Source organism: Ochotona princeps, chromosome 24 (genome assembly GCF_030435755.1).
Source record: "Ochotona princeps isolate mOchPri1 chromosome 24, mOchPri1.hap1, whole genome shotgun sequence".
Taxonomy (NCBI): Eukaryota; Metazoa; Chordata; class Mammalia; order Lagomorpha; family Ochotonidae; genus Ochotona; species Ochotona princeps.
In genome coordinates this window covers 11,893,449-11,907,068 of record NC_080855.1, presented here as the reverse complement: position 1 = coordinate 11,907,068, position 13,620 = coordinate 11,893,449, and the positions used below count along the sequence as shown (strand labels likewise).

Sequence of the window (13,620 nt, the reverse complement as noted above, 5' to 3'; positions counted from 1 at the left end):
TTCCTGCACTGTGTAGCACAGATGTGTGTGCACCAGCTGCTCCTGACCTCTGCTTCAGTGTCAGGTAATGGGTTTGGGTGGGACAGGTGCTTTCCACAGGGGTCCTGTGCTGTGGTTGCAAATCCTTTACCACGTACATTTATTTTGGAAAGATATTTTAAAAAACATTTCATCTTACTTTGCTGAAAGTTAGAAACAGAGAAAGATCTTCTTTCTGCTGGTTCACTCTCTCAAATGCCAGGCACAGCTAGGGTGGAGTCAAGTTGAAGCCAGGAGCCTGGGACTGGACTGAGGTCTCCCACATGGGTGATGGGGAACCAACTACTGAAGCCATTGCCAGCTGCCAATGCCATGCACATCAGCAGGGCATCAGAATGGGGAACAGAGCCACACACTTTAGGATGGCAAGTGGGCATTCCAAGCCATCTCCGAACCACTGCACTCAATGTTCAGGACTACCATCAGGATTGTTAAATGTAGCTTTGGTTGTAACTAAGTTCCCATAGCCTACGGTGTCAAGTAAAAGAGGAGGAGTCAGAACAAGAACTGCTTTTTACAATATCATATGAATCATAAAAATCTCATGATTTTGTTGTAATTAATGAAACAAAATGGTAATCAATGAACTAGTAATTACTACTGATAAAGCATGTATGATATCCAGTGCTTTTCTTTAGACATTCTTCTCTATTTGTTGGATATTAAAATATCATTTCTATATCATGCGCTTCTCAGGAACATAAATACGCGACAGCCTTTGTTTGGTTTGGAATCATTTACATGGAAACTGTATGGGGAGGGTCTTGAATGTAATGTAATCTTGAAATTAACAGCACTAGAATATCCCTTGTTTGGGACCCCATGGCAGATTAGGTTTGAAAGAACAGTGCATCTCCATGATCCCTAGACTGTGTCTGGGGGAGGTGACATGCCAGCTGTTTAACTCCGCGCTGGGAAGCCAACTTCTGCTTTGAAAAGCCAAGAATGAAGCTTTTTGTGCCTTTCACTTGGGCTCCACTCAAGGTGAAGCGGCAGCTGTATGTGGAGAGCTCTGTCTCCTGCTCCTGGCCACCTCCCCGCTCTGCTGCTGCAGTGTGGTGCTGTGAAAGGCCTTCACTGGGGCCTGCAGACAGTTTTCCTTCTTTCTGTCTTGCTTTCCTTTTTCCAATGTGAAAGCAACAACGGGAATACTAATTACATTTAATGGAACTTGGCACAGTCTCTCAGGAGGTGGTGCTAATTTGCAGAAGGTAACACTTCAGATTTGCTGATAAAAGCCTGAGGATCAAAGGGTGTTTGTGGGGGACAGAGAAGTATGTATTTTTCATCCATCACTACCATGGTGGGAATAACAATGTCTTTCACACTATAAACACACTAGTGGGAAGATCTGCTTCTAGTATCTACTTTATTAGGAAAGGAGGGGTATGGGGGAATAAGAAAGAGACATTATTGAGCACGGCGACGAGGGGAGCAGATTTTTCTGATGGGAGTTGAAAGCACCATGGTAGTAAATTTCCTTTGGGGCATGCAGATTACAGGTAAAAACAGAAAGCTAAAGAATGATTGGCTTCTCCCCCCTGAGCCTTAAGAGCCAGCATGCAGAATTCTAGATGTGCACGGTGATCCCTGACTTGTCTAATTTTCATGCTTCTTTTTTAGAAAAAGTAGCAGTAAGGTTCAACGGAGACTTTCCTAAATGGTCCAAATTCATGAGATTCCTGGGACAATTGGAGCCAGGAGTCGGCCTGTCTGTGAATGCCACACTCTTCCCCTAGCATCTCCACAGCCTCGAGGGCCAGCACTGGGCCTGCAGTCCTCAGCTCAACCTGGAAATTGCTCTGTGTGTGGACCTAGCCTCCCTTAAGCAGAACTCAGGAGCAGAGATGGGCCTCAGTAATTAGCTTGCTTGTGGCTCTCCATTAAGCAAAGTTTTACAAATAAAAAAAAAGACATCAGCCGAGTCAATATTCAAAGGACCCAGGAACTTCAGGGAGGGACGAAGACAGATTGATAATGGGGTTATTAGAGTTCTGCAGCTTGGCTGCTGGGAGAGCCCTGGCTGAGAGCTTACCCTATCCAGAAACCCATTTGCAATGACTCTTCCGGTAGATGCAGCAAATGGAAGCAGCGTCTACTGTGTTATTGATAAAGACACCAGAGTTCCAAGCACACGGAGAAAATTATATTCTGGACATAGAGGTGGCTTCTCAGCCATTACTTTATTTGCTGTGCTGAATTCTGCAATACATTAAAGACCCACTCTGAAAGAAATTTCTTTGTTTAGTCTTATAATCTAGTTGTGGATATAAGGTGCATGTGGAAGGCACTTCAAAAAGTGCATGAAAAATAGTCCAGCACTAAGCTTCAATGCCCATTGACAGGTACTGGAGCCATATGGGAAGCGGGACAGACTGGACTAGTATGCTATGTATACTGGCAGGCCAGGGTGAGGGGCGGGCCTGGTGGGGGTTATTGTGGGTCGCCCCGACTGGGCTGCAGACCCCACTGGTTGATGAAAGAGTCGAGTGCGTGCTGGGCAGAACCAGGCTGGACTGCAACACCTTGGTTCCAGTGCAAGTCGGGACTGAGAACGGAGCCAGCCCAGCGATTGCAACCACCAACTGATTGTGGCGATGGACTGTGCTGGACCCGGTGCTTGTTGGAACATGCGGGAATCTGAGCTGGGAACACCTCTAAGTCTCTTTGGTGATCTCCCCAATCGAACTGCTGGACTCAGAGCCCTGACTAGGAGAGGACGGAGGACGGAACAGGTCAATCAACCACCTCAGCTAAACGTTGGGCAGTGAAATACTGGGCAAATGAAGACTCCATGATGGACTGTGACAATCAGTGGCTTCTTCAATGACCTAATCGAGCTGGGAGTGATGTGACTGGCAGCGATCCATAACTGGAAGACTATTAAGACCACTTGAGCAAGTATCTCAGCATGCCCCACTTCTGGGACCTTGGGCGGGTGGGAGACTGGGTGGGGAATTCTCCCTCAATATCCCCCTTCACCTCAGATACATAAATAATATAATAAAAATATATATTAAAAAAAAAGAAAAATAGTCCAGCAGCAAGTTTACTGTAGTGTCTAAAAAAGTTGAAATGCACTCCAAATTTACTTTTACGACATCTATCTTCCATGAACTTTTTGAAGACCCCTCAAACATAAACTGTTAAAATTTTCATGCACAATAAGCTTATGTTTTTGTCTATTTCCTAGAAACTCTCAGAGCGTTCTCATATCTAATCCGAGTACACACACTGTATGAGGAAGCAGCGTTAATGACAAAGGCGATTTACTAAGAACACTTTGCACTGCTCAGTGCTCTCTCATGGAATCCTCACAGCCCACTGAGGTGCTCACCAGTCTCAGTGCTCAACCATGCTTCTTGGAGGGCAGCCCTGGGGTTCAAGCTTGGAGCCAGGAGTCTCCCAACACCCAACCTGGCTCCCTTTGCAGACACCGAGGATGAATGCCCCATGAGGTTCAAGGAGCCCATGAGGGAGGCATTCTGGGCAAGAGGCAGAGAGGGAGCCAGGGGCCTAGAGTGAGATTTGGAGAGAACATTTGTTAACAGTCACTTACAAGAGGAAATGCCACCTACAAGTGCAATCACAGAGACACAGTGGCATGGTGGGGAGGGACATGGAAGAGCGGACACAGTTGAGATTGGAAGGCTTGGCAGAGGCACAGGAGGAGTTTGAGGGGGGCTCTGAGACTCTCAGGTTCCATGGCATGGGGTCAAAGCTTCATTGCTATAACTGCCCAGAAGTTTTCGTCTCTTAACCAAGTCATGCATCCAAACAGCAAGGAAGGAGTCCCCACTGGGCATAGGACACTATGTCCTCACTGGGCATTGGACACTATTTTAGGTGCTGAGAAGACAGTTAAGCACAAAACCAATCTCCATCAGTCCACCCAGACCTACAGGGGGCACCTTAGAAATTAAATAAGGGCTACAAGCAAATCTCATCTCCCATAACAAGGGTTCTGGAAATAGTGACCGGGAACAGCCAGAGATCCGGTTAGCATTATTACTACCACTTCTGTTATTATAATTGCTAACTTACACATCATCTACTCTTTCTACACAAAGGTTTTCGGGAATTGGAAGTTACCCTCTGTGCAAAACAGAAGAGAACATTAATTATTCAGTGTACACCTGCCAAAATACTGCTTGTGTCAACAATATGAGGGCATTTCAAATAGTTTATGGAAAAAAAAAAAGGAATTTGAAAAAGAAGTTATTTGAGGGTAGAAAAGTTTTTGAAATCTATATATGCTCTTTCATAATGCACATTTTCCATGAACTTCTTAAAGACTTCTCATGTATGCTTCAAGCTGAAAATAAAGGCCACATGAGACAGAAAAGGCAAATAAAATGATGCTGAGACTTTAATGCAACAAAATAGCACGAATTCTGCCACTAGTGAAACGTTCGCCAAAGCTCGGTCCTCAAGTTTACTCCAAGTTTCTATTTCTTTGTTTGAAAATATGGCTATCAGTGCATGGATCACCAGAGAGTATTATGAAGGTATGATTAGTTATGCGAGTCAGCATTTCTCAATGGGAAGACTTCATCCTCCAGGGGACACATGGCCCCCTCTGGGGATATCTGGAGGAGCTGGTGCTTGTGGTACCTCGCAGGAAAAGGGCAGGGCTTCTTCTAAACATGCAACCAATGCACGGTCCATCCCTTCTTTAGTCAATAAGGATTTGACCCAAAAAACCTGTAAGTGCTGAGCCTGAGACACACTGTTACTACATAACTGCCTTAGCATAACAGCGAGAGTTTCCTAGGAACTCAAAAATTGTTATGTTGTGCTATCACAACTTTATCTTTTTATCCTTTTCATTATCACCATCATCCTCATATCCTGTTCAAGTAAGTGTCAGAAACTGTGGCCATAGATGGGGTGAGATTGGAAATGATCCTTGATGCTGCCTTCTTATCAGGCAAGAATCCCACATTTTTCCTACTGTGAAATACTATGGGATGTGCCTCCTTTTTCTACATTCAAACCTGACTGTCGCTGTAACAAACTCCTTCTATAAATCTACCAACATTTCTGTGGCACAGTTTATTTCCTTTAATTAGCATATTCAAATTATTCCCTATGGAGTTCACCCAAGGCGGGACATCCCTAAACCTTTAAAAAAAAATATTAGCCGAGAAAATGGAGTTAAGACTGAAATAGAGCCACACTCCTCCCATTTGAAAATATATTTGTTCATGTCAGGAGAATGGAGTTGGCATGAATTATTCATTAGGATAACAGTTTATTGGCAAAATTGTTGTCTTTGGATGGTATGCATAGCCGAGTGAATAAATAATGTGGGACGAATATTTTTAAGGACTGGGGAGTAGATCTAGGAAGAGGAATCCATAACGGGAAGCAAAGGAAGTTATGGCTAAGAAGTGGCTGAGGCTTCTCGGTGAAATATGCGAAGGGCATAAACACCGCCTCCGCCGAGATATAAACGAGAGGAGCAGGTGAAATCCACGTGCCAGCTCTGCCCTCGGCTGCCCCTGGCCACTTCCCTGTGACTTGGTGGCTAGGGGCTTCCTGAACTAGTGTGAGGCAAGGAAGCTTTCCCATGGCCACCTTTGAGAGCCATCCAATGAGGAGATGAAAGAGTCACCTTCTCTCCCTGGCTATTAAGAGGCAAGTCAAAATAGCCTAGTTAGACTCTATTCTCTGAGACTTGGAGGAATCAAACTCAAAACTAAAAACTCCAGGAGAGAGGGTCAGGGTCTTCGGTAGCCTTTAAGGCAATTTTTTATGTTCTAGTTAGAGGAAGCCTCATACCATGGGGTATTGCTTGTGGGCCAAATATGAGCTCTCCCTACCACCTTGCAGCTCCTTGTCGCAGAAGAGAGCAGGAACCACACGCTTGCAGGTAAAACCTGGGCAAGGTCCAAGCCTACTCTATGAACCCCTCAACGTTCCAATCCTGACAAGAAGAGAGTGTGACCTGCCTGATGAGTGACTGTGCTCAGGATGGCACCTGGAGCTGCCGCAGAAAGGCGGCTATTCCCAGAGATAATCCTCTCTGAAATGCTGGGAAGCATTTTAACATCATTACTGGATTTTCACTTCAAGGAGCCACTGTAAAGGGGTGATTATTTCAGTGTATGACTCAGGGTTAACTTGAGAAGCACGCAATTTGTCCTACAGTCCACTTATAATTTCCCACACCCCTATACATTGCAAAAGGGTGCTACGATGACAACATTTTTTAAAAAGAGGCTTAGACCAATAACCTAGGGGGTCCCTTGAAAAGGGAAGCTTGGGCTTAAATTATGGTGTAGTTGTAACTATACCATATAGCTACACTATATAGCCACCAGGTCGGAACAATGAGTAGAGACGTGGGATGCATATGAAATTTTGCAGTGTGGTTGTCTCTCTGCGTGTAGAGGAGAAATTATAAATTATTAAAAGAGAATGATTTGGAAGGAGGCTTTCATGTACTTTGCTCTCTTTTATGACCTGAATTTCTGCAATGGATACATATTATTTTAATGTAGGAAAAAATCAAATATCCAACCTAAAACATCCTCTAAGTATTCACCTGTTTACCAACTGAGATGATGAGCAAGCTTATGGGGACTCTCAGTGTGAGGCACAGGGGAGAAAGTAGGGTTCTACGGAGTGGGAAAGCAAAGAGGAGAACCAAGAGATACAGGATGGAGCTGGTGGTACACAGGGTCAGTCACCACTCGTGGGAGGAAAATTCCACCAGCCCAGTGCCCACTTGCACCAGCACAAAACTCCCTCATTTATGTGCCATTTTCCAAAGCCAAGCTCTCAACATGTCTCTTTGCTCTGCATTGATAAGGTTACTAATCACCAAGGGACAGGGGCTCTCTGCAGTGACATTTATACAATCCCCTGCCCCCTCATCCAAATCAAACAAGGTAATACTCAAAAGAAATTGGCCAGTAGACCCCTGATGCTTCAACTTAGGCAAGTCAGAACCCTTTCAACTCTCAGTTGGTTAATATTAAGAAAAATAAGATCTGAGAGTGTCGAGCTGCAGATACACTCGCTAGCTTAGGAATTATTGATGCCCGGGAGCTAAACAAGATGGGCATCACATCTGCCCGGGATCCTTGCTGTCCTGCCAACAAGTCAGCACTGAAATACAGTGTGGCAGAGCGATCACGGCAGGTGACTTGTTAAGGACCTCATGACATGTAGTGGCCAAAACAGGATGACATCGCAGCTGTACTGCAACTTACCTTACACTGCTCCTCCGGCTTTAAAACAAACAAAAACCATGAGTTTTAACAATTAAGGAGGAGAAGGAGGAGGAGAAAAGAGAAAAGGAGTATGGGAGACGCTTGCAGTTTATCATGCTGCTCATTCATCTAGGAATCATGAACTCTGGATTCTTGTATCAGTTTTATCATCTGCATAATGGGAAATAATCAGTCAACCAGAGAGGGAGAGAGAGGGCGGAAGAATGCAGATGATGGATGGCTGGATGGATGAATGAACGGACAACCAGTCAATCTGGCAGACGGAGAGCGACAGGTGGATGCTAGGTAATATTTTAACGCACTATTCAATGTGAAATCCAGCCCTCATTCTACTATTGTTGGCACAGCAATGCTTAGGGGACGAGTGCTGGTTTCCCTGGCAGGCCTTGCTGTGTTGGGAGGGGTTTTGCTGGCAGGACACAGGCTCCCCTGTGAGAGGCTGGCAGCAGCTCTGTGAGAGGAAGGCAGACTCCTCTTACAGTAAATGTCAGCAGCAGTGGGAAACCCTCACTGCTTGGCGGTGTGCTGGGGACAAATATGTGTTCAGTGATTCACTGCCTGGAAAACCCCCCTTGGGTAGCCCCCGGAACTCTGAGCCTGTCTCCTGGGGAGAGAGCATCACCTTTCTCATCCAAGGCATTCGCTGTGGAAGTCAGATGCACCTGTTGTCCCCTGACTGGTGCCTAAGGCTCCTGCTTCCTGGTTTGCATTTTTGCAGGTACTCAGACAGATACGTTCAAGCCTGCCTGCTCAGATGAAGAAAAGGGGCTCTCTGGGGAAGAGCTCACTTCCTCTGCACTAGGAAATCTCATCATCCACAGTAGCTCCAGAGCAAGGTCCCTGGGATGAGGATTCCCGGAGACAGAGCAAGGTCTCTGGGATGAGGATTCCCAGAGGCAGACAGAGAGCAAGGTCTCTGGGATGAGGATTCCCAGAGGCAGACAGACTTCCTTTGACTGGAGACATTGCCTGACCAAGTGACCAAATCATCATGCACCTCAGTGTCTCCAATTCCCATCCAGCTCCCTGCTTGTGGCCTGGGAAGGCAGTCGAAGATGGCCCAAAGCCTTAGGACCCTGTACCTGCGTGGGAGACCCGGAGGAAGAATCGCGTGGGAGTCCTGGCTTTGGATCGGCTCAACTTTGGCCACTGTGGTCACTTGGGGAGTGAAACAATGGACAGAAGATCTTTCTTACTGTCTCTCCTTCTCTCTGTTTATCTACCTTCCCAATAAAAATAAAATAAATCATATATATATATATATATATATATATATATATATATATATATGTAAAGGTACATATTATAAAAATGAGTTCATCAAGTGCCAAGCAGGTTTGAAATTAGTGTTCCTAAGAATAGTAGTAGGGCATCATTTCAAAATAGATGATGAATTTTGTTATCTACTCTGAAGTAACCAACAAGCATGACAAATTGCACCTGCTTAAAACAGTTATGTTTAAGTCCATGAACAGGAGAGTGTACCTCTTGACTTCCAGCTCCTGAAGTTCAATGGATGAATGAGAGGCAGAAACGCACAGAACAGCTAAAAAAATCCCTAATAAGATGTTGCAACCACATCCTCAAGCTTCCAAAAGATACTTTTGCAAAAGGGGCAAAATGAACAATTGTGACCCATGGGCACATGAGTAGCAGGAGCAAGAATCTTCTTCAGGTTTTGCCAAATCCCATTTAGCATTTCTAGACATCACTAAGATATCTTCCTGAAGGATGGGGAGAAATTCATTCTATTTTTATTATTATTTTTATTATTAATGCCCCAAGTATGTAGAACAGACACATGGCCACAGTTGCACTGATAACACTGAGATATGTAAAGAAAAATAAAAAAAAACTATTAATTAGTGTGACAACTTCCCCCAAGGAACCAATTCAAACATTTAATGGAAAACAAAGACATAATAAAACACAATCGTCTGGTGCCTATATTAGCAATAATTGGTATATATGACCAAAGCCAAGCCAAAGATGACTTTTTCATTCCAAGCATATGAGGCTCCAACATTCTGTTGGCACAGATGGGATGGATGTGTCGCAGGAGCCCAGTTATCAGAAGGGAGAGAGGAGAGGCAAGAACTCCATGGGTTTCTCACAGTCCACCACATCTGCATATGGCTAGTCTCAGCACTACTGCCTCTTATGTAAATCATGTGCTCTTCAGTGCCACAGCAATGAGGCGGCACAGGGGCAGGGGGAGGCAGGAAATGGGAATGTAACACACTACAATGGACTACAAGCGCACTACAGCCAGCTGGAGACTCAAGTCCTGACTTCCATTCTGAAGGTACAGATCTAGTGTATGAGGCAGGCATTGCATCCATGACCAACTCCACCTGAGATGCTCTTCGCTGGGTTCCCGGATCCTGGACACTGTTCTTTCAAATACCAGACATGCATCTGGACCCAGGCAGTCTGCCACATGCTTGCCCTCATTCCCTATTCCTGTCTCTGACAGACATTACTGGGTGAGAGGCGTGCTTTTACCTGCTCAGCCCCAGGGTCTCTAGCAAAGATACCCTGGGTTCTTGGAGTTGTGGGGGCTGTGAATCTGGAACTGACAGAGCAGGCCAGCAGGCAGCAGACCCAGGGAAGAGCCACTGTGCCTTAAGGCTGCTGGAGGCAAATACCCCGCCTTGGGGGGCAGGAGGGTGCTTCAGTATTTTTTTTGAAGACCTTCAAGTGACTGGGTGAGGCCCATCCACATCTTGGCTGCTTCATTTGCTTCACGCAGTATTCTGATCCAAATGTTAATTATATCTATAAAAAGGCTTTTGCAACAGCACACAGAATAGCATTTCATCAACTAGCGAGAACCGCATGTGGCCCCAGGGATAGTTGCCATTAAACATCCCAAGGGTGACCGTCCTTTCCTTTCTTTCTCTCCTTCCTTGATGATTTTACCACTCCACACATGCATCCATAAAATTAGAATTTTTCCTTATTTTGAACTTGATCCAGATAGAATTGCTCAGAACCAAAAAAGTAAGTGCCTAGGGTGAGGTAAGTCAGCCATGCAGCACATGGAGGAGTCTCAGGGTACCACCCAGAGTAAAGAGGCCACTCCCCAAAGGCTGCAAGCTACCTAATTCCATTTCTACAACATTCTTGACAAGATAACATTTCAGAAATACAGAATGGATTAGCAGTTGCCAGGTGTTAGCTCTAGCAGGAGGGGAGCAGGAAAGAGGGAGGCATCATGAAAGACCCTCGCACTGACGCACAGCGACTGCGGTGGCAGACATGTGAACCAACCCATGTGAGAAGCATGTGGAGGACTGACTACATGTGCCCACACACCACAGTCATACGTGCTGTATAGACACAGAGAAGCCATGTAAGCCCACATGTACACATATACAATACAAACACACATGTAGCATGCAGACTTGCACACCCATCCTGGCACACACACCACACAGACATACAGGAGTACACATGACTGAAACTGGTAGCTTGTATCACTGTCTAAATAAGATCAAATCGGACTATATCAATAAGATCCACCTTCCATTGGGATAAGGAACTATAGTGTTTCAAAATGTTACTTTTGGGAAAAACAGAGCAAAAGTCTACCCAGAATCCCTCCATATTTTCTCACACAACTCTATAATGATGATGTCAAAATTAAAAGGTTCATTAAAAGGCTCTTAGAATCTTCTTCAGTGGATTATAATGAACATGAAGTAGATAAGCCCATGATCTCCCTGGAACAGACTATCATAATTTTATTCATGTTTCCATTACAAACCAAAGGAAATCATAGGGACATTTATTTTCTTGTTCGAATTCTTACTGTTGTGAAGGTATTTCCACTTCTTCCAACGAGGTACTAATGTGAGGATGTGGGTGCAGGGCAGCTTTGGGGGTGTGGAGATACTGTCATTTCCACCATCATTATCCAATCTTTCTAAGCTACTGATGACTCCAGAAACTCGAAACTTCTAAGATTCAGTTTGGAGAGTGACGCCTGTCTGGAGTTTGGAACTAAGCAATCCGATCCCTGCTGGTTTGCGCTCACACAATGCTGATTGGTTCTGTAGGTCCCCAACCAACTTCAGAGTACCAACACTCAAAACAACAACAACAACAAAAAACCTGAACCTAACCACTGGCATCACAGTTCATTTGATGCCATGGCAACGCTACATCCTGACGGCATTTTGCATGAGCTGCAACCTTCCGTTTACCATACATGCATTTTCAAATTGAAATGGTATCTTGTACTACACATGTTTGCTGTGAGAGTCTGTCCTGTGAATTCATTTCATCATGAAGCATATGGTCTGTTTTCCTGTTTCGAGAGCCTACACAGCGTTCATTCCGGCCAACTGCCAGGCGGTGCATACACACACAGGCGGCTTTTCAGCCCTGCAATTGTAAAACTGAAAAGATGCTCAGGTGAGCTTGTTTCCATTACCCTGGGCCGAGGAGAATGCCATTGCCTTCTCCCACACTCAATAGCAGGGAAGTCGCTGAATATTTAGTTGCATAATCAAGCATAATAGGGGCAGAATGGGAAAGCTCCTTGTAAATTTCCGTCAGCCTTTCACAGTCTGACAGCAGAAGGTGTGAGTTTATTATAAGGCAAATGTATTTTAAAAGGCACCTTTTTGTTGTTGTAGAGAAAATAGGTTATCACATACATTGGAGGAATGTAAATGGATGAAATGTTTTTGGAGGGCAAATCTTAGTACTATCTATGGAAAGCAGATTGATTCAGCCAGGGCATAACTAAGAAATTATCCTATAAATATGCATGCACAAATACTTGGAGATAGGAGAATAAATAGATGCAGTGCTTGAAATTGGAAAAAAAAAACCCTAAACCAAACATTTAAATATGCATCAGTAGAAACATAATAGTTTTATTCATAAAATGGAATACTATGACATTATTAAAGTGAAGGGTTAAAGATGAAAGCTAAGTATGGAAAACAGTATATATAATACATCTACAAATAAACAGCCCAACGGCTGAATGACAAACATTTGGTGAGGAGTAGAGAGGGGGTAGGGTCAGGGATGGCAGGTGGCCTGTAGATCTTCTATGGCCTAAACCTTGGGCATATCACCCCTTCTCTTCTTCAACTACCATCTCCTTTCTCAGGACTGGCAGCACTGAAGAGATCTAAAAGCCATGACACGAACTTCAGCCTCAGAGCATGTACGGGGAAAATTTCTGAAAGTTTGCTTTAGCTCTGACTTTTAAAATGAATGTTATGGTTTTAGGAATGTGTATGATGAGAAAAATTATTGCTCTCTCTAAGACAAGAGGATCTGGGAAGTTTAAAATGATAATTTACAAGAAAACACATACAGGCTATTTGAGCTTGACAGCAATGACACGATCCTAACTTAAGTCAATATGTTATTCTGAGGCTCAAGTAATTTAAAATAACATTAAATTTTCTATTCTACCCCTCACTATGTAATGCTGACCAACTTTTTAAACTCTTCCATTTTAGTTTCCTCCACTGTAATGCGTGATTGAAAACAATGCATATCGTAGAATTGTTTAAGACAGTAAAGAAAACAGCATTCATAAAACATCTGATAACATGTTGACATAACACAACTGTTCACCTCATAGGTACGCATGGTAACATGCAAACATTCAGACATGCAAGCACACTTTTGAAAGCAAAAGGTCCAACAGTCCCCAAACTAATTTTAAGACTCTCCCTTGCCACTTACTTAGAACTGCCCACATAATGTGAACATTGTGTAAACGCCTCCTTTAAATCTAAGCAGGAGTAGATGATCTGCTCAGTTTAGCATAAGGAGACCTTCTAACAATTAACGCCATGCAAACATGATTTGTGAAAAGGTCCCGTCACTGAGGTTATTCAAGCAAATGATTTGTTGTTGGATAAGTCATAAGAAAGGTCCCTGTGTGTCTCGGTGAGGAACCTTTATCTTTCAGACTCTCTCACAGTCACATGCAATGCTTGTCACAACTGCCAATGGGATCTACTAATTACGTAGGCGAGGGAGGTGGCCGATTCTCCGCGCTCCAGTATGTCTTTCACCTGACCACTTCCCTGAACTAATGTGCTTAGAGTCAATCTCCTCCGAGCTGGAAATATCTCAGAGCAGTGGCTTGCTTCCAGGGTATTTTTCAATCTTAACAAAACTTAGCACATAGTAGGTGCTATTTCCCAGGCTTGAAGAATTAGGTCCTGCAAAACGATCTTAAGTGCTTTTCTATCCACAGAGTTCATTCTCCACCCCATCAATACATTCTGGCCTATTCAATATTCTAGCAGAATAAGCAAATTTGTTTAAATATTAATAATGGAAATAATGGAATGGCAGTAGG

The 13,620-nt window shown here is 44.1% G+C and overlaps 1 protein-coding gene and 1 long non-coding RNA gene across 13 annotated transcripts in view; one reads left to right on the top strand and one right to left on the bottom strand.

Moving 5' to 3' along the window:
* Positions 1–13,620, bottom strand: part of RBFOX1 (RNA binding fox-1 homolog 1) — a 1,600,707-nt gene that overhangs the window by 433,279 nt on the left and 1,153,808 nt on the right. The gene's annotated exons all lie outside the window — the stretch shown is intronic.
* Positions 950–5,087, top strand: LOC131483278 (uncharacterized). The gene is made up of 2 exons (XR_009247608.1): positions 950–1,023; positions 4,110–5,087. It is a non-coding gene; the product is annotated as an uncharacterized LOC131483278 (long non-coding RNA).